The sequence below is a fragment of the Podarcis cretensis genome (assembly GCF_951804945.1).
Source record: "Podarcis cretensis genome assembly, chromosome: 7".
NCBI lineage: Eukaryota > Metazoa > Chordata > Lepidosauria > Squamata > Lacertidae > Podarcis > Podarcis cretensis.
This window is the reverse complement of record NC_137176.1, coordinates 56,841,596-56,865,954: the sequence shown is the minus strand read 5'-3', so window position 1 is coordinate 56,865,954 and position 24,359 is coordinate 56,841,596. Positions and strand designations below refer to the sequence as shown.

At 42.9% G+C, this 24,359-nt stretch overlaps 1 protein-coding gene across 7 annotated transcripts in view; it reads right to left on the bottom strand.

Moving 5' to 3' along the window:
• The window catches only part of CHD7 (chromodomain helicase DNA binding protein 7), a 149,445-nt gene extending 128,475 nt beyond the window's left edge, over nucleotides 1-20,970 (bottom strand). For 2 of the 7 annotated variants that reach the window (XM_079984589.1, XM_079984595.1), the window contains exons 1-2: nucleotides 20,680-20,970; nucleotides 18,291-18,393 (exon numbers count right to left, since the gene is read on the bottom strand). The gene's annotated coding sequence lies outside the window, so the exon portion shown is untranslated. Of the gene's footprint in view, nucleotides 1-18,290; nucleotides 18,394-19,236; nucleotides 19,301-19,765; nucleotides 19,861-20,213; nucleotides 20,298-20,517; nucleotides 20,648-20,679 lie in introns of those variants that run through there. The other 5 variants (XM_079984592.1, XM_079984590.1, XM_079984591.1 and 2 more) reach the window with 5 other exon arrangements.
• Between the last annotated feature and the right edge of the window lie 3,389 nt (nucleotides 20,971-24,359).

Here is a 24,359-nt window from a genome sequence, read left to right as displayed (position 1 = left end):
TTCAGATACTGAAGTTTGATAGGTCCAAAACCTTTCAAAAAGGAACCAGCTGAGCTATGCTGGAGACCAAACAGCTGCTAGTGAACAGGCAGCTGTGGTATGAATGATAACTATGTTGTCTATAGCTTATTATGCTGGGAAATGCGGACAAAACCATAGAACTGAATCACAATCAAATATCACCATGCAGCTACCACTCAACTCAAACAAACAAGAACCTAAATTGAAAGATCTCTCTAAATCAGCAAGCTTATTACAGGTGAACACTCCCATTGGCAGTCCAATGGAAATTTTAGAATCTAGGACTAGAAAATCTTTACATTTGTTCGCCACACCATAGTACTACAATAAGCTTCTCTTCACAAGACTTGTGTGAAAGTCTTCATTTTGACTGTCCTGAACTAACTGCCAATAAACTTCATAGTGAGATTCCAAGCTGAGAGGGAAAGAAAATTTTTTCTCCCTTATCTAATCACATCCTTTCTTAATTATCAATTTCCAAAAAATCAAAGATCCAAGTTCTTTAGCCTTTCCTCACATGAAAGGTATCCCAACATCCAGGAACAAACAAATGCAGGGAGAAGTTTGTTTTATAGAGCATTAACAAGAAATATAAGATTCAGTTCCTTGTTCATGGCATCTATAGCAATTAGGCTCTTAACACTCAGCATTCATCCAGAAAGGTAGCATTTATTTTGTATCATTAATATGCACCACCTTCCTCAACATGATAAGAGTCAGATTATTATGATTCTATATAATCAATTCCTGGGTAAATAATGCCCATTCACTCCATAATTGCCCTAACTGCTTACTCAAAAGATTGATACACATTATCATGGCTGGAAACCAGTGCTGAAGCCAGCCGATCATTGAAAAGAATGCACAGCAATGTATAAAATTTACAACAGACTCAAATGCAAAAAGCAAGCAACAACAATCTGGAAAATGAAAATAGAAAAGCCCAAGCCAAGACTTGAAAGTAGTTGCTATGCAGGGAAAGGTAACAGAGAAAAGATCTGAGATCAAGTGCTGTGAAATCACTTACCACATTTGCTAGCCAGTGCTTGAACCAATCCTTCAAAAAGCAGCCCAAATGTCCAAGTTATAACCATACACAAAAATCCACAGGAATGATGAAATTTGCACCAAGACTTAAAAGAGTAAAGCAAACCTAAAGGGAAAGTGTGCTCAACCAAGTGTGGCAAGGGTGTGTGAATGTTGTTATGATATAAATTTATGACAAACTTTCTCCCTGTGTGTATAACTCCCAACTCTGCAAAGAAAATCTTCAAAATTCTACAAAATCAGAAATGGAATATAACTACAAGGGGTCATAGTACATTTGGTTAACAGGGTATTAAGATGTGATGTTTTGTATCAGGAATCTCTTACCAAAATAGTTCAGTCTTGTATTTAAGCACTTGCCTGGTAATCACAGGCAACAACAAACTGCATGGTGTGTGAGCAGCTGGCATCCCTTTTCTGTGCCCAACAAACAAACCAAGCAGGCTGGCTGCCACCGAATGGGACCCCTCTTCTTCATGCCCTTTATCGAAATGTAGTGGGCTCCTGCTAGAGCACTAGGGCGTTATCCCTCCACTCCCAGCTAGTTAAAAGTGTCTCTATGGGGCTATTTACAAAGTTGTGACAGATAAAATGGTGATGTTATTAACCAGCTAATAGAAATTTCAAATGTTTTATACGCAACCTCATAAGGAGGAAATACTGATGCTTCTAACAATCTATATATATTTGTCCAGGCACCTCACGTCTGCCCCCAGAACTCTTCAGAAATAGTTATATGCCTGTAACCCTAATCAAATCTATCTCAGTTGAACCTTAAACATTCCTATCTTGATTATATTACCCCTCCAAACAAGCACCTTAATCTTCCCATTCCTTGTTCACATGCAGATAAGGTTGGAAGCAAATCAACTTGTTCTTCTTTAATGCAAAGAGAGCCATATTCTTCCTCTACAGATGGAATAAAGCTCAACCATTTTCTCATTCCACAGGTGGAATAAAGTTCGAGAGATCATCTCTTCTTTTTACTCCATTCACAAGTTGTGATGTTTCTAGCCGCTGCCACCCCGGGGTAGGGAGACCTTGGTGGGAAAGAACCATAGCAGGTGTAACACATGCTTTATATGTATGTAGATGCTTCCAGGTTCAAGGCTCTCTTTGGCCTGTCCTGGGGAAAATATAGAGCTTTATAGTTGTCCAAAACTCTTGATCAGGCTAGACCGTGAACAGAACAGAGGCCGGGGGAAGAAAAATGTTGGCTAGGGTGAAGCCATCAAGCCTGCATCTGGTCAGAGTATAAAAACCGCTCTTGCCATACCCTCTCCAACTGCTGGTAAAGTTACAATTTCTACTGATTTTTAACCTTGCACACTACCTAATATAAAAACTATGTAATTTCTCTTTATTCCTATTTTCCAACTACCAAAAAACTTGTATGTTTCCCCTAAGAATAGAGATACATCTGTTGACAGTTATATGTTTCTCTGCCCTAGAGGACCTTGGTAGAACCTGAAATGTGCAGCTAGCCATTGGAATGTCCACTGCCTCCTCCCAGATTTAATCTTCAGAGTGGCTTCAGATTTTTCTTCTATCGCCACCCCAACTTGGTTTACCATCTATTCTAGCCTGATGAAGAGTTCTAGAGAACTCTCACAAGAACACGCTTGTATACATTTTCTGTTGGCCTAATGAAGGTGTTGTTCTAAGGTAGATTTTAAAAAGTTTTCTTATAGGCCAACACAGTTCCCTTTACTTTATGCATCCATGCTATACTTACATTGCAAGCAACCCACAGAATGCTTGTTATAGGGTGTCATATAAATAATGCTGTTTGACCATCTTTGAAAAGCAAGTTATGTACTATTTTTATAGTATTTTAATCAGGGTTTATTTCTGTTTCATAAACCATTATATGCTCTTCAAGTCACAAGACATTGAAAAAACAATTTTATATCAAGGTCACTAAATTCAGCCCATTATGACTACATGGTAAGACATGTATATTTGTATATATATTTGTATGTGTGTGTATATATTTGGCAGATAGCTCCCAAATCCCACTGACACCTATCCAGATAGTTTTCCTTTTTAATTATCCTATTTGTGGTAAAGTGATTCACAGATGTTCCTATACTGAGCTTGTTTTATGACACTGCAAAGGATTAGTTCAATGATGGGCTGAATCTATATTGGGGTGAAGATGAAACAAGAGTGGTTATTATTGCTGGACTGGTAGGTAGAGTAGAGATTTACAACAGCAGCATAAAAAGGAAGCTAGGTCACATAGTACAGACAAGCTGACTGAGTTTGCAGCAGTTTGGTGAGCATTAAAAGCATGGCCACCTAAGCAACATATTTAACAGTGAGAAGGGACCTGCAAAGCACACATGCCCCACCCCCACAGCATATACTGGTGAATATAGATCTGTATTGACTCGTAGCTAAATCAAGAAAACCTCCTACCTGTATGTCAAGAGAGACGCTTGACCACAGCTAGCATATTGATTTGAGCTCAAAGAGTATGTTGCTCTTTGGGCTTTGCCACAGCTCTTGCCACTGTCAACTTTAGCTTAGACTGAAGGAAAGCTAAATGGGATGTTGTGTGCCTAATGGCAAACTGAGTTGCCATCCTGACAGCTAACGCAATGCCTTTAGTCCCAAAGTGTCCAGGAACCAAATTTAAAAATGCACATGACAGTCAACAAAATGAAGGGTCTCAATATGTATCAAAACATCACCCAGGACCGATATGAGGGCCAGACCGCGAGGCTGTTTCATCTGGCTGTACATTCAGGTGAAACAGCAGCCACTCAAGTCCTTCTGCCAAGGGGGCTTTTCAGCTGATCAAGCCGCCCCCCCCCCAGGCCAGGTGGGGGCTTTGTTAAACTGCTCTGCTGGAGGGTGCAGGCAGCCGTATGCCCCTCAGCAGAGAAGCATAAAGAAATCACCAACCCATGCCAAGGCGGCACCACCACCTGAGGCTGCTGCCACCTTAGCATAGGCGGGTGCCAATGTTTATCTCTCCCTTATTGGTCTCTACAGTCACAGCAAACACTAACTCTCAAATGGTTTGACTTTAAATGCGCCCCCTCCCCCCGTGTTGCACTCTTCCATTGTCTCTCCAGGCAGATGGATGCCAACAACAATAAAATTATAGCATTAACTTCCCTAAAACAAAGCTCAGAAGGGTATTTATGTTAATTACAAAAAAAAGTTAGCTCATTACTGTAAAACAATTTTAAAAACATTTTAAAAATTGTAATGAATTGTAACTTAACAAGCAAGCAAGGTAAACAAACAATTCACTCAAGAAGCTTCCTTTAATTTTTGTCTCTGGAACTGCAGGTCAGCCAACATTTGAAATCATCAAAGGAAAAACAGATATGTCTGGTGTTATATTTAACTAAAAGACTTGGTGTGACACCTAGAGATGAGGACTGTGTGTCTGATGAAGTGTGCCCATCTCATACACTTTGCAATGACTGGCGTAGCGCAGTAGCTAGAGCAGCAGTGGGGAACCTCTGGCCTGTGGGCCTAATTAGGCCAGGCGTGGGATGCAGGTTGGCCAGCAAGGCCCTTCCCACAAAACTCGGCCACTTGGCTCACATCTGACCTCACAGGGGACATCACATGTGAAGAGGTACAGACGTGGCTACAAAGAAACAACGGGAGTTTAAAACGAGATCCAGATTATTCCTTTGCAAGCAAGGCTCCCTGTCAGCCCTAATCAGCTAATACTTGCTGACAGAGAGCCCCACTGGGATTGGCTGCACTATAGAATTCGTCATTGGGAACTCCCTAGAGCAGCCAAGAGGGCTGGAGGAAGTGCTCTGGATCCAAACTACTTCCTTTGCAGAGTTGGGTGAAACAACAGGGAAACCAATAGGGACTGGATTCAGGAACAGGAAATTGGGTGAAATGATATAGGGAATGCTATAGCAAAAGCACAAAATAATTTGAAGGTGAAACAAGGGTAGCAGGCTGTAAGGACTACAACCAGATAATCATGTAAACAATGCTGAACACTTAAAAAGTGCTATACATATATTATACACAACACTACTTGATACATCTCTTGGTCTTTGCTTGTTTTTTCTGCAATAGACTAGATTTACACAACTACCTCTTGGAAGGATGTGGAGGGGAGAGAGAGAGAGAGAGAGAGAGAGAGAGAGAGAGAGAGAGAGCAGCTGCAAGGATGGCAAAGTTCGATAAATCCACTTGCAAATACCTCTCCCTCATCTGGCAAACACCTGTGCTTCCACCCAAAGCCCTGCTTGGCGGACGGGCAGGGGAATAACTCTCCTTTTCTCTTTGGTTCTCCTGGGAGGAAAGTAAAAGGTACTTTTCCTCCTGAAACTTGGACTTCTATGTCTTTGCTTTTCCTAAAGCACAGCAGCACCTCACAGTTGCTTTCTGCGAAGTCTGACAGGAATGGAGAGAGACCACACTCCCTTTTTTCTCTGTGAAGAAAACAAGGGACAGTGTCCCTTCTTCAATTTTTACAGAAAACAGCAAGGAGATACTGCGGCTAGTGCAGCAGGGTGAAAAGCCCAACTCTTAGGAAAAGAAAATGTGGCTTTGCTCTAAGTTGAGGCTTTCACAAAAAACAAAATCTGGACCTCACTGCTCCGTTACCTCTGGTGGGGACGACTGAGGAAAGGAAATAAAAGCCACCTGCTTTATTTGATGCACCCATGAGGAAAAGTGGTGGTTTGTCTCCCTCCCATTAGTCCCCCCCCCCTTCAGCTGTCTCTTTTGCAAAACCTCAACTCATGGTGAGAGGAAAAAATACCATCTTCTTTCTTCAATGGAGCATAGGAAAGAAAGGCTATATGGCTTCCTTTCTGCAAGTTGTGCTAAAGGAAACGAAATAATAATAATAAAAGAAGCACCCTTCTTTTCTCCACTGAGAGAAGTTTCCCTCCCTAGCAGGCTTTTGGAGGAAGCATCAGCTGAATATTCCTGTGGCTTTTTGCAACTTGTGGGATGGAAGCCTCCTCTCCTCTCTCCATCACACCATTTACAGGAAAATAGGGGCAGTTTCCTGGCTGGGAAGACAAGTCCCATGTCAGCCCAATGCAGCAATTGGAATGAATGTGGTAAGTTCCTGCATTTGTGTCTGTGTGTGTTCTCTGTACATGCAGTGGATCAAACTCATGTGTGGCTATTTTGGCCACGAGCATTGCTGAGAAAAGGCTCCTATCTTTCAAGCCTTGGCTATTCCCTGCAGTCCCTATTGCTCATCCACTCATTCACCTCTCCCTCCCCCACTTGCCCACTCCTGCCTCCATTGGTACTATCCTCTTGTTGCAGACAGAAGTAGCACTGAGATTGTATCCCAGCTCCATCTGTTAGTAATTAAAACAAGGAAATTCATATGACGCTCCTCCTAGCTCAGGTAAAAAGAGCTGCAACAATATGCCTATGCATGGTGTTTCGTCAGGAAGGAAGGGCTGTGAGAGCTGTACCACTCTCACAGAAGATTTGTTCATCTCTTTTTTTCCTCTTAAGGTAACCCAGAATGGAAATATCAACTCTTATCCCTCAAAGATTCCATAACTCAGCACAAACTTTCTATAAAGCAAAAGCAGTGGTGCCCGACATGTTGCATCACTTTACTAATTATGGAAATGTAACTTTTGCATGTATTAGTGATTCAAGGACATGCTCATAAAACTAACTATAAGTCAGAAAAATTCCTACACATACTAATCCTGTCGGGCACTGATACAGTACTGTACTTTGCTTTCCATGCAGGGGATACTCCACACCATACTTGGATGGAAGCAACTTAGTCACAGTTCCCTACAACCTTTAAAGCTACAAATTGCAGTCCTCTATAGCAACTTCTTTATACAATACAAAAAAGGTCTACCAGTTGATTTATTATTATTATTTTTGGCTTTGAACTTAGAATTGCATTATTGGTCAGCTAATCAAAAGCAGGTAATTCAGGATCATTATCCATTACACAATAAAATGAAGAGTTATGTTTATTGTTACCAACATATGTTTCATTTCTACCAACCCCTAGTTCACATATGTAGCACTTTCAATATTATCAGCTTTGTGAAACCTACTGAAACAGTTCAAATAAGGTAGACTTTATAGCTAATGAGTGATAGTCACAGAGTAGTTCACACATTCAAATAACTATTTCAGGCTACTTCTTAATTCAAATACATTTATACAAAAATAGGAATATTAGAGTATACTGCACTTTCCACATATGAAGCCACCTTGATTCCTTGGGGGCACAATTCAGAACTGCACTCTTTTTTTGCCTAATGATGGTTCACGCATGTGTATATAATTCAGACTAAAAAGATGAACTAACTCTAAGTTGTATTTAAGGTACTTGATCTTTGATGGATCATTCACAAAGGGAAGTGGATCATGATGTTTCAGTCATCAAGTAAAAATATGCATGTGTAAACAATCCCCTTTTAGCTTTCAGCTTAGTCTCACAGTAGTCACATAGTCATTCCAGTATGACCAGTGCTCACTCTAAGGCAACCTTTATCACTTCTAGGCCACAAAGCAAGATATCCACATTTCTAACCATTTCCTAGACTAGTCAGAGGATGATTTCAATTTTCAAAATTTATCAGGCTGACTGCATCCTGCTTAAATGTTGAATCTGTACGTCTGTCCCAAGTTTTACCCCACTAAGAAGTATCACCTTTTAGCACTAGCAGTTTAGCCATTTATACAACTACTTGCTACATTGAATGCCTATTTTCAAGGCTGTGAAGCCTTTAGCAGTCAGGTCTTAATACAGCATTAAAATGCTTAGAATAAATTTATGTAAGATGTTCATCCCTAACTTGACTGATATATTAATGTTATTTAAGTACCTACTGTCAATTTCTATTACTCTAGAGAACTATGACTACATAACACTGCAAGTGCTCAGTCTATACTGAAATATGTTACAGTTGCACTGATTGGAAACCTTCCATTTCAACCACATTCAGGAAAATCCAAGAGTGGCCTCGTGGATTTTTCAGCAGAAGATTTTCCAATTCATACAATCACATTTTACCTCTTCTTCATGCACTATGTGACATCTAGCATATATGGCAAGCCAAAACGGCATATTAGTACAGTGGTACCTCGGAAGTCGAACAGAATCCATTCCGGAAGTCTATTCGACTTCCAAAACGTTTGGAAACCAAGGCGCGACTTCCGATTGGCTGCAAGAAGTTCCTGCAGCCAATTGGAAGCAGGAGAAGCCCCATCGGATATTCGGCTTCCAAAGAATGTCCGCAAATCGGAACACTCACTTCTGGGTTTGAGGTGTTTGGGAGCCAAAACGGACGAGTACCAAGGCATTCAACAACCAAGGTACGACTGTACAGTCATACCTCGGGTTTAATGTGCTTCGGGTTGAGCGTGCTTGAGTTGTGCTCCGCGGCAACCCGGAAGTAACAGAGCGCGTTACTTCCAGTTTTCGCCGCTCACGCATGCGCAGACGCTCAAAATGACGTCACCACATGCGCAGAAGCGGCAAAACATGGCACGCGCCATCGCGTCTTACGCTGCGTTCAGGATGCAAAAGGTGCTCCGGAATGGATCCCGTTCGCATTCTGAGGTACCACTGTATATTCACTGGTATATGCCAATGAATTTAAATTAAGCAACAATGTAACATATTACTCCAGCAGAAAAAAAATTAATAAATATTGCTCAGCAGTAAAACACCTGTTTGGCAAAAAAGAGGCTACAATATATGCTACATTCCTCATTTTCTCCATTAGTAAGCTTTATTCCCCACACCACCAATCCCAACTCTACCAGAAATCTCCCTGTCCGGATTAAGGCTGTGTTCCAGATAAAACAGTAGATAAAATATTAGGATCACAGGACGCAGCTTCATACAGCGTCAGACCACAGGGTCCGTATAGCAAAGTATTGGCTACAGTGACTGGCAGTGACCTAGGTCTGATCTGGACGTGCCTAGGACTTTTTGAAGTCTCTGATTCCCCTTAAAGGTTTCCAAATACTACGGCAATCCTACATGCCATTGTCATGTGTGAACCAGCTCAAAGGTAATTCACATCATAAGAAAATTAACACAACCTACTTCCAACTTGGTAAATATGTTACAGCAAGGCATTTAAGTACCAATGTCCTCTAGAGATGCAAAGTATTTGGACATTTTGAAGCCATGGGGGAAAGTGTTTCCCTTTTGAGGTGCTGTGGGGGGGGGGTGAATGTTTTGGAGAAAACTGAAAAAAATGCAATACTTCCTTCCTTGTCAAACCTAAACTAATTTTACTCATTTAGCAACATAAAATGCATTTTTTACAACTTAGTACATAAAATTGTACTATTTGGTATATTTATTAACTGTATAGCACAACCCTTTGTATATTAACTTCACTGTGGAGCAAGTTCCACTTTGTTTAGTAGTGCTTATTCCAGTTAAGCATGCATAGGACTGAGGCCTCAAAAGTATAAACGTGTTAATTTTGTATAAGCAAATTATGAATATTTCTTGTAGACGGCAACACACCATACATAAATGTAGAATTTTTGGCATCAAGTAAAATATTTCATGTGAGTTTTTAATCAGTGTTCCCCAAAATATCAGTCCTCAGGGGGCAAAACATATTTCCCCGCATTTTTTATGTATAGTTTCTCCTGAGATAACTTTTCTTAAAAAAGAAAAGGAGATGGGGGTTGTGAACTTGCTTTATTTATTTAAGTTGCTCATCACCTCAAGCCAAAGCCTCTAGGTGACATACAATAAAACACAATCCATACAACTATTAATGAATAGAGAAAAATTTAATCTCAGCAACAGCAATTTCAACCCCAGCACAATTCTAATAAAAATCTGAGTTTTGTAGGAACTCTTCCCTATAAATTGAAAACAATTATCATCAGATTAAGCAAGGCAAAAGTAAATTCTGATAAAATATTGAACTGTTTAAAAAATGATTAAAATGTCTGGGAGAAGGGAAAGTCTTCTCCTAGTGCCAAATCAACATTAAAATAGGTGCTACATGAGCCTCCTTAGGAAGAACGTTCTTCAAATTTGGGGGAGGGTCAAAACGGTCCTCTCTCGTTACCCCGCTCTATATTCAGATGAAACAAGTTCTGCCATTCCAACCACCTTCTTCTTGTAAAACAAGATCTCATTTCCAATGAGCGTTTTCAGTTTAAAACCTTTAAAACGAACATCCTAACATTACAAGTGTCCTATGTTTCCATGTTGGTTGTGGGCAAGGGGGTTTTCTTTTTCCAACTCTAGCATGGATATTTGGACTATTAGTGTATGAGCAGATTAGTAAGGGGGAAAAAGAAGAAAAAAGCCCAAACAAAACTTGCAGCTAGCAACTTTTGTGAATTTATTTACGATATGCACAAATGAAGGCTGTTACCCAACAAAAGACATATCAGCTGACTGGCTGATCACACAAGTTTTGTTCAATTAATAAAACCAGAAGAATTTAACATATAAAGAAAAGCTATTCTAAAGAAAAGCACACATTGCTTTTAGAATATACACAAAGTAGTGGGTGTCATAGTAGGTACCATCTTAAAAGAGGCATTCTTCTGTACCAAGGCACATGTTTTCGTTAACCCAACAATGGAGCAATACAGCAACATAAACAGGTACATAAGGAAGCTACTGCTCATCAACTCAGCCCTGGCCCAGAGGTCCGTCATCTCTTTGCTACCAGAAAGACCAGAAGATCATGCAAACACAACATAAACAAACAGTCCTTCAGGAAACAACTGGAAATAAACCACCAGGTTAAATTATGATAGCAATGATATCTTTCCATGCTCCATTAACAAAACATCCAAATATACTCGTTTAAACAACTCCAGTGGCAGAGCTGGAAAAGATATCCGCCAAAACTGGAACTATAGCCTGACAGTCCATTTTATGTCATTTTCCCACCTAAACGTTTTCCAGCCCTTATAAAAGTTTTAACAGCAAGATTAGGGAGTAAAAGCTCCCTGCTGCCATGAGAATTCTCCAATTGCCCTGGAAAGGCACAACAAAAAAGTACCAATGAATCTACTGTTTACTCTTCATGTAATATCCATTTCTCTTTTTAGGACAGAAGTTTGTGGAACATATGACTCAATAATATTCATTCAGGCAAGTTTCTTTTGCTTTTGTTCTCAGGTAAGACACTATATATTTTCCCCAAGTTACTTCTCTATCTAGAATTATATTCCAATGAATTTTCTGCTGCAGCTGTTGCTTCTTCCTTTAATTCTAGCTTTAGGTTGAAGACTTTAGACCAGATGTGGACATCCAGTGTTGCTGAACTACAACTCCCATCATCCCTGGCAACTGGTCATGCTTGCTTGGGCTGATGGGAGTTGTAGTTCAGCAAACATCTGGCAGGCCAAAGGTTCCCTACACCTGCTACCACACCCAGCCCACCACAGCCTCTTTGTCAAAAGTACTTTCACCTGTTGTTATTGACTGAACCAAATAATATGCAGCCTTTTCTTATCCTCCGTTTCCCTCATTTTGGGGAGAGGTGTGGGCAAGGCTGTATACAGTGGTACGTCTGGTTGCGGACGGGATCCCAAATATACTTCCGGGCTTGCCGATTACATATCCCAAAGTTTACGTAACCGGAGGAATACGTAAGCTGAGATACGACTGTACCTTGCAAATATATCCAGTGATATAATTGGCTGGCACATGTCTGAGCCTGAAAAGTTAAGAGATGTGATCAAGCAAAAGGGGGAAGAGTAGGCAAGAGGAAGAAGCAAAGTACTGGGAACTGAAATGAGAATCAGGTCAGCGGTAGAAGGGGCAGCTGACATAATTTCCAATTTTGTCAACAGTTAAAGGTAAAGGTACCCCTGCCCGTACGGGCCAGTCTTGACAGACTCTGGGGTTGTGCGCCCATCTCACTTAAGAGGCCAGGGGCCAGCGCTGTCCGGAGACACTTCCGGGTCACGTGGCCAGCGTGACATCGCTGCTCTGGCCAGAGCCAGAGCCAGAGCCAGAGCCGCACACGGAAACGCCGTTTACCTTCCCACTGGTAAGCGGTCCCTATTTATCTACTTGGACCCGGAGGTGCTTTCGAACTGCTAGGTTGGCAGGCGCTGGGACCGAGCAGCGGGAGCGCACCCCGCCGCAGGGATTCGAACTGCCGACCTTTCGATCGGCAAGCCCTAGGCGCTGAGGCTTTAACCCACAGCGCCACCTGCGTCCCTTTGTCAACAGTTAGGCATACACAAATGATGGCAAAGCCAGACAAGCTTGAAATACTAGCAGCTGTCTTCTTCAATTTAGGGACAAATACTGATAACCTCAAATACCTATCCAGGCAAATCTGGTTGATCCAATGCAATACTATTTATATTCTTACAGTTAGCTCTATGAAGCAACTAACCAAGTCTAGTTTCCATATAATTCATTATCATATCTAGCACGTAAAATTTAAGTAAAAGAAAATCCTGGCACAAAAATTCAGCATGTTTTTTCCACTAGTGCTAAAGCATTTCTGCCTACGTCAAGAAATATAAAGTTGGGCAACCTCTTTGCACAATCTAATGTCATAAAACAAGGGCTGATGTCAGACAAACATCTGCAATTGGCTTTTATTCTGTAGTCACTGTCAAGTTGTACAGGTAGGTGACCATTTTGCGCAGGGGTTCCATTCCAACACACATTGGAAGAGTGCACATAAGACCAGACAAACCCATTTTGGGGCCACTTCCAGGTCAGCAGCAACAAGGATGTGTGTGATTGTGCGTCAATCAGACATGCGTAAAATGGTTCCTGTCTGTATGTATACATGTATTATGTCTTTAGATTCTGAAGCTCAACACCTGTTCTGATAGTTTTTTTAAAAATGATATTTGCATCTAAATCCCATGTGAAGTGCTACCATCTTTCCTTACACACAGCAACCTGATGCATGCAGATTGCAGCTGATGCGGCTGAAACTTTTAGAAATCAAAACAACATAATAATCTCTGTACACTTTCACACAAAATGGTTTTGCAAAAAATAAATGGTTTTTTGGGTAAAAACATTCATTTCTTACTTCAACAAGAATTTGCTTTTTTAAAAACAGAAAAGTCTTTCAAATCTGCTTGTTAAAAAATATTCAGCACCTGCAAACTGTGTCATGCAAACATCATAAACTGTAAGCAAAGGTTTAAAAGTAAAAATCTAATAAAGCATACTAACCAAAAAGCAGAAATGTTGTAAGTACCGAGTATTTTCTTAAAAACAACCCCCCCACTGTGATTAGCTCTGAATTATACCTTCAATAGCATCATTCATTGCACTGCAGAAACTATTTTAAACAGACAGTGCTGAATATCACATAATCTATAATAATTTGGGTATCTATTAAAAACTTAATTTCTCAAGACCTGAACTGTCACAAAATTCTGAATTTATATAAACAGCCAAGAAAGAGACTTAGCCTGTAAATTTGGAGGGCATTCATTGCTGGATTCTCTACCAGCAGCAAGCCAAATTCCAGGAAAGTAGCTTCTAACCACAGGAAGCCCACCCACACCAAGTTTATGAAAAAGAATCTGTTATTAAAATTTTAGACACTGAAACTGAATTCAGGGGATTATGCTGCTAAAAAAAGATGTTTGTAATCAGTGCACTTCCTACTGCAACGGAACCACAGTTCGATCGAAGAACATGCTTTTTATGCAGAAGGTCCTATGTTTCAGTCCCAAGCATCTCCAGCTACAGAGTCAGGTAGCAGGTAGTGAGAAGGATGTCGGTCTGAGAAGCTGGAGAGCCACTGCCAATCAGAGGAAATGCTGAGCTATAAGAACAGTCTGACCTGGTGTAAAGCACCTTAATACAAAGAAGTTCTTGAAGAACTGCTCAAAGATTCTTATAACAGATAACTGCATCTCTCAGCAAATAGCCAAGCCACTTCCACCCTTCAGTTGTACTCCTTATGCTCCGTTCCATGTAAGCTTAGAACCAAGGAGCTCCAACAAAATTATGTTGTATGCAGAATACGTTCTGATGTCTATATTGTAATCTAGACTTTTATAGAGTGACAGAAGTTTTAAAACATTTAACCACTACATATTTCCCTAGTTTTATGTTTACTGAATCAAAAAGTGCTAGAAGCTAGGAGCTAATCAGCTTGTGTATACTTAGGAACATCTTTAAGAGGTTTATTATATTTAAGGCTTGGGAATGTATTCTAAGTTACAGAATACTTAATTTAGAAAATTGATGTGTAGAAATCAGTAATTGATTAAAGCATAAGTACCCCTCCCCTACACCAACCACTAATTCTCAGAAAAAACATGTGTTGTATTTTGGTTCTGCGCTGCAGTATATCATGAAACAGATGTGTCTTGGTCTGCAGGCAAGCAAATAATAATAATAATCTGCAAAATATGGAATTAGGGTAAATGGCCACAACAAACTGGACCAAATATGATCTCTACATAAAAAGCTACTGTATGGGTGGTGTCCAAAGCCATCTTTCAGGGGAAGAAGAAAGTAATCTTTCTGCAGGCTGGGGGAAACTCTCTAGCAAATTTAATGTGACATGAGGGATGCAGGACAGGAATACCTGAAATCTGCCACCTGACCCCATTCCATTGGGATGCCCTTCGTCACCAGGTGGACAAAACTGGATACCACAAGGCTGCAATCCTAATGTACCTGTTAGAAATCTTCACTTTTTTCTCTTCTTTTTTTGTTTATGTTTTTTTTTTCTTTTGTAATGTTTGTGAAATTTTTCCTTTTTTGTAATGTTTGTGAAAATTTGCTTTTTTGTTCTTTTTTGTGGAAAATGCAATAAAAAATTATTTAAAAAAAAAAAAAGAAATCTTCACTGATGTGCTAGTGGTAATGATTTGTGAATAGACTTGGATAGTATCAGGATGCAGGCCTATGTAACCTAGGCAGTTACTGAAGTTTCACTAGTGCATTTCACTAGTAGATACAGTCGTACCTTGGAAGCCAAACGGAATCTGTTCCGGAAGTCCGTTCAACTTCCAAAACGTTCGACTTCCAAGGTATGGCTTCTGATTGGCTGCAGGAAGCTCCTACAGCCAATCAGAAGCCGCGGAAGTCCCGCTGGACGTTTGACTTCCAAAAGAACGTTCGCAAACCGGAGCACTCACTTCCGGGTTTGCGGCCTTCGGGAGCCCAAACGTTCAACTGCTAAAGTATTCATCAACCAAGGTACGGCGGTATTTATTTTTGAAACAAAAACTGTTATGAAGTATCAGAGCAGTATGGTACAACTAACTATTTAGAAATCAACATAGTAAATGGTGTCTTATCTGCTTATGACTTTGGCCTTCTCTACATATGGAAAGAAAGCTGGGCTCATTCATACAGATCCAACAATAGCCTACTAATTCTGTGCAGCACTGTTACATATAGGAACATGCATAAACCTGAGTTCTGAAATAAAGACTAGTGCAATTCATACATTTTCTAGCCACATTAGCCACTCTGTGATTTATTGGAACAGCAGCCCACAAACTGGACCAAGCTAACAAAATAGCTAAAAAACATTTTCACTCATCAACAATGAGTTGATGGGAGAAGTCTTGACTGTGACCTAACCTGAGATTCATAAGATTTCAAAGGCGATCCCAAATCCAACTCCCATCTCCAAGCTGGGTAGAAGGGAAGGGGCGTGTCCCTGTCATACTGTATCTCGGACAGATTAAGGAGTGCAAGATGTCCCACTGCTTTCCAAGTCTTGGAGGCTGAGCATGAGATCAGAGAGAGCTCCTGGCCTTTTCTGGACTCCGGAAAAAGGAGATGGGGCAATCACCAAACTATAAAAAAGTGGTACCTCATCTGTGCCTGAGCACAGGTGATCTGCAACTGAAGCCATTACTATTAGGCAGGGCCTATGTGAAGCCCTTACTTCTATAGCACAGCATTACTACCTAAGAGGTCAGCCTGTGCAATAAAATATTGCTCTGGCTCATGCATCTTTGTCTGAAAATTAGAATATCTTCCAAGGATTCAGAAGTACAATACCTCTCAAATAAACAACATGTCGCTGAAAGCAGTTTGTGCGATCAGACAGCTAGGACACACGCACATGCATGTGCATGATTTATTTGCTTGCTATGGACAACCTTTGTGTGTCAGTAACAAATGTGGTTTCCACATAAAGTATAGATCGACCAAGCGGAAGACCTGATCCTGGGTTTCCACATTCAAAAAGACCTGATCCTACTACAGCATATCGCCAAGTGGAGCTGAAAGTGCAAACTTCATAAAAAACAAAAACTACTTAGGAGCCACACTTTTACAACCTCTATTTTTCCTTCAAAAACTTCAAACTCTGCACTGGCTTATTTCAAAAATATATCCATATACAGCTACTTCCAGAGGCCCACAAATTATGGATAGCCTTAGTAGCTGACCAAAATCTATGCTTGCCACCTTTCCCCGAAGAATAAGAGGCAGGTGGTTGCAGAACATCTAAGGCTCAGCATAAGGATGGAGACAAGTCACCCATTTCTCTCAAGTGCCAAGCCAAAGAGAAGGGTGATGATTGTCCTGACTTTCAGAGCATTCAAAAAGCAGCAAACTCTCAGTGGTTTTCAAGTTTTTTCAAGGCTCAGCTTATCATAAGAGGAAGGACCAAGTATTTCCAGAGCCGAGTTCAGACCACACCACATTCAACTTTTTAACTGTTGATCGTTGGAAATCTTGATTGGATGTTGCTTCCCAGTAATCATACATGCCATTAAAAAAATATAACCACCACACTTGATTTTCATGCTCTTTCTTATACAAGCGTATGAAAAAGGCGATGTTCCAGAAGTTCCAAATCTTGTAACTTAGCAAACATTTTAAGGCAAAATAAAACAAATAAATCAGCAGATTATCCCCTTCAAATAGTAAGAATAGATTGGGACTTTCTTTTATTACCTTGCTTCTGTATTTAGAAAAGTGTAATATATTAAATTTTCCATGCCCCAGCACCATACTTAGAAGCTGCAAAAAAAATTCTGTCAACATGCTTCAATAAAAAAGTAATCAGCAACCAATATAAGCTCCCTGAATGCTTACAAAATAATATGTATTATGAAATTGAAAATATTCTTGTAACTGACTAGATTTGGTGGATTGGCTCAAATGAACCCTTCCTTATAGAAAAGAACCTTTGAATCCAACTGAATCTGAAAAATATTTCTAACGTATATCTAAAATAAGCTATAGTAGTGGACCTTAAAATAAGCTATTGGAATTGACTTAAAAACCACAGGTATTCTAGCCTTGTGTTATACAAGTACAATGCATTACCATTACATTTTATCATATCTGATATTCTTCAAGACCATGGTGAAGTTGAAAAAAAATCCTCACACCGAAGTAATTTAGTATGTATTAGTTTTTAAAGGTAATAAAAACCCTTCCTAGACTTACTATTTAAAGAAATCTTGCAGGATTTTAAAGAAGCTAGCAAGAATCCCAAATTCTTTTTTGTTGTTATCTCAAATTTCAAGGATTAAAATAAGCAATAGAATACCCTTTGCAAATTAAATGGTTCAAAAATAAGGTAGATATCTGTATCTTCCAGAAATAGTTGGTATTTTGTAGAATCTTTTGATAACCAGCACAATTTACAATACATGATTTGAAATAGGACATGTCCTATAAAAACTTGGCAATGTACAAGATGTTTCATATGCTTAAGTAACAATTTGTCAGGAAATAAATTATACCCCAAATTAGTATTAAACTACTGTGATGAGAAAAAGTAAATGCCCCGTTTAAAAATATGGACATGAATGACAGTCACCTGTTTCATACTTCAGAAATGGAGCCCACTACTTCAAACAATAGTGAATATTGTAGAGCAGTTCAATTCTATTTTGGACAGGGTCTGGAGGGAGGGAAATGCTAAACCTTCCAAGCTCCTTCATGATTATTCAACTTTCTATCCACTTTTTATTAACAATTACTTCAAAATAAGATGTTTTGTTGTAAACGTTTGTACTCTGGATGGAAACTGCTCTTTCTGTGCCATCTTTTAATGCAAGGTAGAATTCTCAAATGTACTCCAAGCATCCAGCTACATTTAGCTTTCAGCCTTTTTATTATCACTGTCAATGAATGGGGCCCTAGTCAAATTAAGCTGCCATTTTAGGTTAAAGACAAGAGCCTCTGTTGTGCAACAGCAATACAAAAATACTCTAAGCAACAGACACAGCACTCTAATTGGAAAAAATATCAACATCAATTCCTACAAAAAATAGTTAGCAACTGTGCTTTTTAACAACAACAAAATAATACTCACACATTACTGCAAACTAACTGAATTTGTAACTGGGATAAATCGGCTACCCATGCTGCTAGGGTCACAGTCACTAAGATTTTTTGCCTCCGTTAGAATGGATGATCTGCAAGAAAACAAAAAATTGTTCAACTTTTATCTTCAGATTTTTAGTTATTGTAATATGAGATATAAAAGTGTATTTCCACCAGGATAAAAGCTGATGAGCTTCTATTAAATATATATATATTCTAAGGAACACATCTCCTAAGTGGGAGGGGGAGAGAAGGGCCATATCGGTTTGAAATTTTAAGTTTGCAAACCGAAATCTATGAGTAGCAAGTGGTCAAAAAGCTCACTGCAAATAAAAAAAAACCTCACCAAGATCTGCTTGGAAAGCACATTCAGTACTACACCAAACAAAAGCAAAGGCAAAGTAGAATGAGTTGGCTGTTGTATCTAAAAAATCTCTAGTAATTCAAAGGAAACTCCCAGCGCGTTGCTACTTTTCTTTTGTCCATTGTCCGTTTTAAAAGTACTTTAAAAGGAAGGCGTGAGCACTATCCCAAAGTGATCTGGAGAAACTCATCTGATTTATTGCCTATGTGGTAAATCCCACGAGTTTAATGTCCCCCCCCCCGCCTACCCCACCGCTAGATTAAGGGGGTGCCTCCTAATACAGAAGGGTGTCCCCTTATATAATGCTATCAGGAAAAATGAATGCAATATAATGATGGCTGCTCCTTCTCCCTGTGACCCACTAACAACCTTCCCTACCCACCTCCAGTGTGCCCCCCCCCGGCACATCCCCAGCGTCCGCTTCCCACTTCCACCAGCCCCACATTCAGCACCCACCCACCAGAGCCAAAGGAGAAACAAAATTCCCGGCCAACCCCATTTCCCTTTATGAATCAAACCTAAACACACACACTCCCTGACCGCCTGGCCTCAAACCACCTTTTCCGCTCACCCTCAAAATGGCCTTGGTTTCGGGAAGGGAGGGGGGAAAACTACGGCCACCAGGGAGACCTTCTCAGCGACCCGCTCTCGATCAGGGGAAAAGACAGAGAGGGGGAAGCGCGCAGGCGAAAGGAAGAGATCGCCCGGCGGGGGGGGGGGGGGAGAAGAGAGGGAGAGAGAGACACACACAGAAAGGGAAGCAGACTTGGTCCGCGGGGTTAAGTCTCCTATTATGTTGTTGTTGTTGCTGCTACTGCTATCGCCTCCGCCACCAGCCCCAATCCAAGCTGCCTGGGGAGCGTCTCTCCCCCCCCCCACAAAAAACCACACACACACACGCTTTCTTCTTGGGTTGTTGGAAAACAGTCGTGATCTCCTCCCCGCCCCCCCGCGTGTGATTCCCGTTTCACTCCCACCGCCAGCCTCTCCGCTCCTCTCCAGCGAAGACAAATAACCCCGGCACAACCTCGTGCCTCTTCTCTTCTCTCGCCGCCCCCCCCCCCCCGCCACCACCACTCCTCCTCCTCCTCTATCATCACCTCCATTTCCTTGGGCTCTCTTCTCTTTCTCTCTCCTCCTCCTCCTCCTCCTCCCATGGCTCCATGTGTCCGCGAGGAGCCCCCGGGTCAAGCTAGCAGGAGGCGGGGAGGGTGGAGGGGGGGCGAGGCGGGCGGCCCCCGCACTTTGTTAGCGCTTGTTGTGCTGCCAGGGCCGGGAGCGCTCAGCGTGGCCAGCAGGGCGGGCGGGCGGGCGGAGGGGGGGGAGCCTTCCTGGGGAGCCGCCGCGCTCAGCCCGCCGCCTCATCCCGCTCGCCGCGATCCGGCCCCCGCCGCCCCTCCTCCTCCTCCTCCCGCGGAGACTTTCGCCCAACTTTTCCTCTCCTTTTAATCGCCCTCCAAAACTTGCGCTCGAGGAAAGGGAGGTGGGGGAGGGGAGGGAGAGGAGAGAGGTCAGGCGGAGAAGAGCCGCTCGGGCTCCCGCTCTCACCGGCGTGTGGCTTCGTCGCTTCTTCTTCTTCTTCTTCTCCTTCTTCCTCCTCTTTCTTTTCTTTCTTTCCTTCCTGCCTCTCTCCCACCCCCACCCCCCGCTTTACATCCTGGGAAGCTCCTCGGCCGAGGGATGCACATGGACCAGAGAACCAGGCGAGGCTCGCCGGCACACCGCGCGCCCCTCCGCTCCCCCCGCCCTCCGCCGGACCGGCTGTGGGCCGCGGCCAGCCGGACAGCCGCGCTCTCTCGTCCGGCGCGCCGGCGCTGCCCTCTAGGCTGCCTCCGAGGCGCGGGTCACTCACCGGGGTCAGGGCTGGCGCGGCGGAGGCGTCCTCGGGAGCGGACCGGGGGGGGGGGGAGCGAGAGAGCCGGAGAGCGAGCGAGCGAGCGAGCGCCTCTCCCTCACAAACAAACAAACACGGAGAAAGAGAGAGAGAGAGAGACCCACACACGCGCACACGCACCGGGAGTTGGTTTCGGCCGGGCGGTCAAAGCGAGGCGGGCGGAGATCCCTGACCAGGGCCGGCGAGAAGGGCGGGCGGGCGGGCAGGGGGGTCAGCGAGGGTCTCCGGGTCTCCACCGGGTCCCGGGTCCGCTTCGCTCCTTTGTGTAATTTCACTCGATTCAAGTTTAATCCGATAGTTCCCGAGCGCGTCCGCAAAAGCCGAGCGACACACCAGCCAGCCGAGCGGCTGCCGTTGCTGCTACCGCCCCCTGCCTGTCCGCTCGCCCGCCCGCCCGCCCCCGTCGCTCGCTCGCTCCCTCCGCCCGCCACGAGGCGCGTCCCCGACGCCACTTGCCCTCGCTCCCTCCCTCCTTGCCTGCCTCCCGCGGACGAGCGAGCGGGGCGGGGGGGGGAGAGAGGGAAGGAGGGAGAGTGCGCGCGCCCGCAAACCCCGCCCCACAAGGTTACACGTCATCAGCCACCGGCATAATTTATGCAAGAATCCAGCCTTCCTAAAAGGGCAGCGGGGGGAGGGGGTCAGGTCACTAACTCCCTCCTCCGCTTTCTTTCCTTCCTTCCTCCTCTCCTCCCGCCCCCCTCGGCCTCCGCTCTCCACGAGGACACTCTCCTCCTCCCCCCGCCCTCAGGAAAGAAGGAAGGAAAGGGAGATGGACGGTTGGGGGAGGGGGCCGTCAAGCGCTGACAGGGCGCCGGGTACACAAGGGCTTAGACAAGTCGACACCCACTTCTTCGCCCGCCGCCCTCAAGCGACGGGAGGGGAAGGGGCGGGGCGGAGAGGAGAGGAGGACGGCGTCCAAGACCCAGATATCGACATGGAGATAGCGAGGTGGCGCCCTGCCTCGCCCGCGGGCGAATGGCCGGCCAGAGAGGGGCGGCGTTCCCAGGACGGAGCCGCCGCTCGCTCGGGGCCTCACGCAGCTTAAGCTGGCCGCACAGAACACGCCGCCGCTTCAGGCGGAGGGGAGCAACTCCCGCCGGTGTTGTGGAAAAGTTCGGCGGCGCCCGGGAGGAAAAGAAGGGACCCTCCTTCCACAGAGTTATTATGGGAGAAGAAGGGGGCGCAGAGGGTGGGAGAAGCACCTGCGACCGAAAGACTCCAAAGGATTTCGCCGCCGCCTCGTTTCTAGGGGAGAATCCTGCCCGCCCCGGTGTGTTCAGTCGTGCTTCCAACATGCCGCTGCCAATCTCGCCTTAAACGTGTGATCTTCTAGAACCGCGTCCGCCTGAAGGGCAGAGTGTTAGTTGTGCACGCGATGAAACAACCGCCATGTGTCCTGTGCTGGAATTGTCCGAGAACCATGGCCCGCCTCCTGCCTACATCATGGGATGCCCCGTGTCTCCCCCACACACACCCCAAATTTAGCATTTTATGGCGATATATACAGACAGGATCTTCCGTGTGTAGTGGAGGTGGGCGGCGATACTTCGTCCTTACTGTAAAATGATAAAGCGTGGAATAATTTCTAAATTCAAGGAGCCCATGAACGACCAAAATTTTTAAAATAGAGCCAGTCTCCACAGAAAATACCACTGCTTTTCGATAAACTTGTGAAGGTGGGGAGGATGAACTCTGCTTGCTTCTCTGAATCCAAGTCTGTTCCAGGGAACAGAGAAAGAATTAATGCTATTTAAGAGTCTAATTCGATCAGGCCTGTACCTTTGAAAGGTACAAACCAGGGCTTTTAAGTGTAGGGATAACACATCCAGGTTAATATTTGACAAAACTATCTGCTAATGCAGTTTAAGTGCTCATGTGAATAGCGTGCTGGCCATTTGCTTATCCTCAGGTTTCATGTTTCTGAAGACCCATAACACATGAATGCCATTGCATCTCCAGCAGCTCTCCAATGAAGTTTTAATTTCTGACTCAAGACTGTGTTCTTGTACTTTATATATACACATATGGTAGACATATCTAGCAGGTGCAAGTCTGAAACATCTGCATGCCACACAATTATTAAAGGCACCGGAGCACTCACTGGATAAGTAGATACCCAACTTAGTTTAGTGGCTCAAGCACTGCTATAATTTGATGCATGGTTAGACTAGATTTCATTATAAGTCCTTGGAGGTTTAAGTTCACCATTTTAGGTGTTACATGGACTTCATATACGCACAAGATCATAAGTGTACATTACATGTCAATTAGGCCAGAATACTATTCCCTTGTTCCATATGTGCACCATTTAGAATTCTTTCATAATCCAGCTCTGGAAGGGGGTTGGGTGAGTCCACCCATTAATTACATATATTGTGAGTTCAACACCTGTTGTGAGTAAAGAGTTTTAAACAACTCATTTATGTGTTAAGCAATTCTGAATATACATCTTGAAACATCTCTAGCCTGCATCAAGAAAGCTCACCATTATACTAGCTGCTACTTTCAGTATGAGTTTAGAATCTGTTAAATCAGTTAATTTTCTTTGAATTTCAAAATCCAGACCGCAAATTTTATATCTTGAAACATTGTTAGCTGAAATTGAAGAAGCCAAGAGGTGGGAAAAGTACAGCGTAGCACTTAACATTTTTACGCTGCTTAGTTTTAGATTCTGCTATATGTTATCTTCACACAGAGGCATTACTTTTTCTAAACAGGAAAACAGCATATATGTAGAAACAAACACTTGATTAAGCAGTTAAGAACGTGCTCAATGCTCATTGAAGGAGAGAGGGGAGGTGTATAACAAACCCCCATCAATTCATGCCTTGGGTACTATGGAAGCCTCTAGTATTAAAATCCATCACATCAAAATGGAGAAGAATTTGGAACTGTAGTGGGCAGAAGATTCTGTTCTAGGATTGCCAAATATTAACCCATAAATCATTGCTGAGCTTTCAAAAGATTCCAGGCAGAGACAGGATGCTACAGCCCCCAACCCCTCAATCCATTCCTCCATTCATCACTTCGCCTACTCTCTTCTAGTATTGACTGTAGCAATCAGAACTTTGGTTTTGCCCCACAGTGTGCAAAGGAGGAAGTGAGCAAAGGATGACAGAGCAGTAGGAGGGGAGGCAAAGCAGATGCGTGTAACTTTCTATGGGTAATCTGCAGATTATGTTAGGCAACTATTTCCTGCTAATATTGAGTCTAGGGTGGATGCTAGTAGCTGAAATGATTAGCTGTACGGACAGCTAGAGAAACAGACCCGTTTTGGCAGTTGTTCTCAGGTTCATATAATAGAATCTAGAAGAGAAATTGGTTTTGTTTTTTCTCTTGAAGTATTCAAGGTACACTTGATTAGTGTGTTCATATAATTTAACATGACTTCCCAAAATATTCTACTATGCCTAATTGTAAGAGGTACATAATAAATTCAACTAGCCTCTCATTCTACTGAATAGCTCAATCCATAGAGCACGAGACTCTTCATCTTGGGGTTGTGGGTTTGAGCCCATTGTTGGGCAAAATAATCCCGCACTGCATGAGGTTGGACTAGATGACCCTCGTGGTTCCTTCCAACTCTACAATTCTATGATTCAATAATTTCTCTGCTCACTCCAGAGTCACAAGCATAGAGAGGATGGGAGAACCTATGTTGCTTTGGGTTCGAGGAAAGGCAGACTAAAAATATAATGGCCAAGGTCTCAAAATTTTGAGAAAACTGCTGTGGGTATACTTCACTAACACAATTTAAGATTCCACACTAGGCCTCACAATATATGCTACCCTATATAATG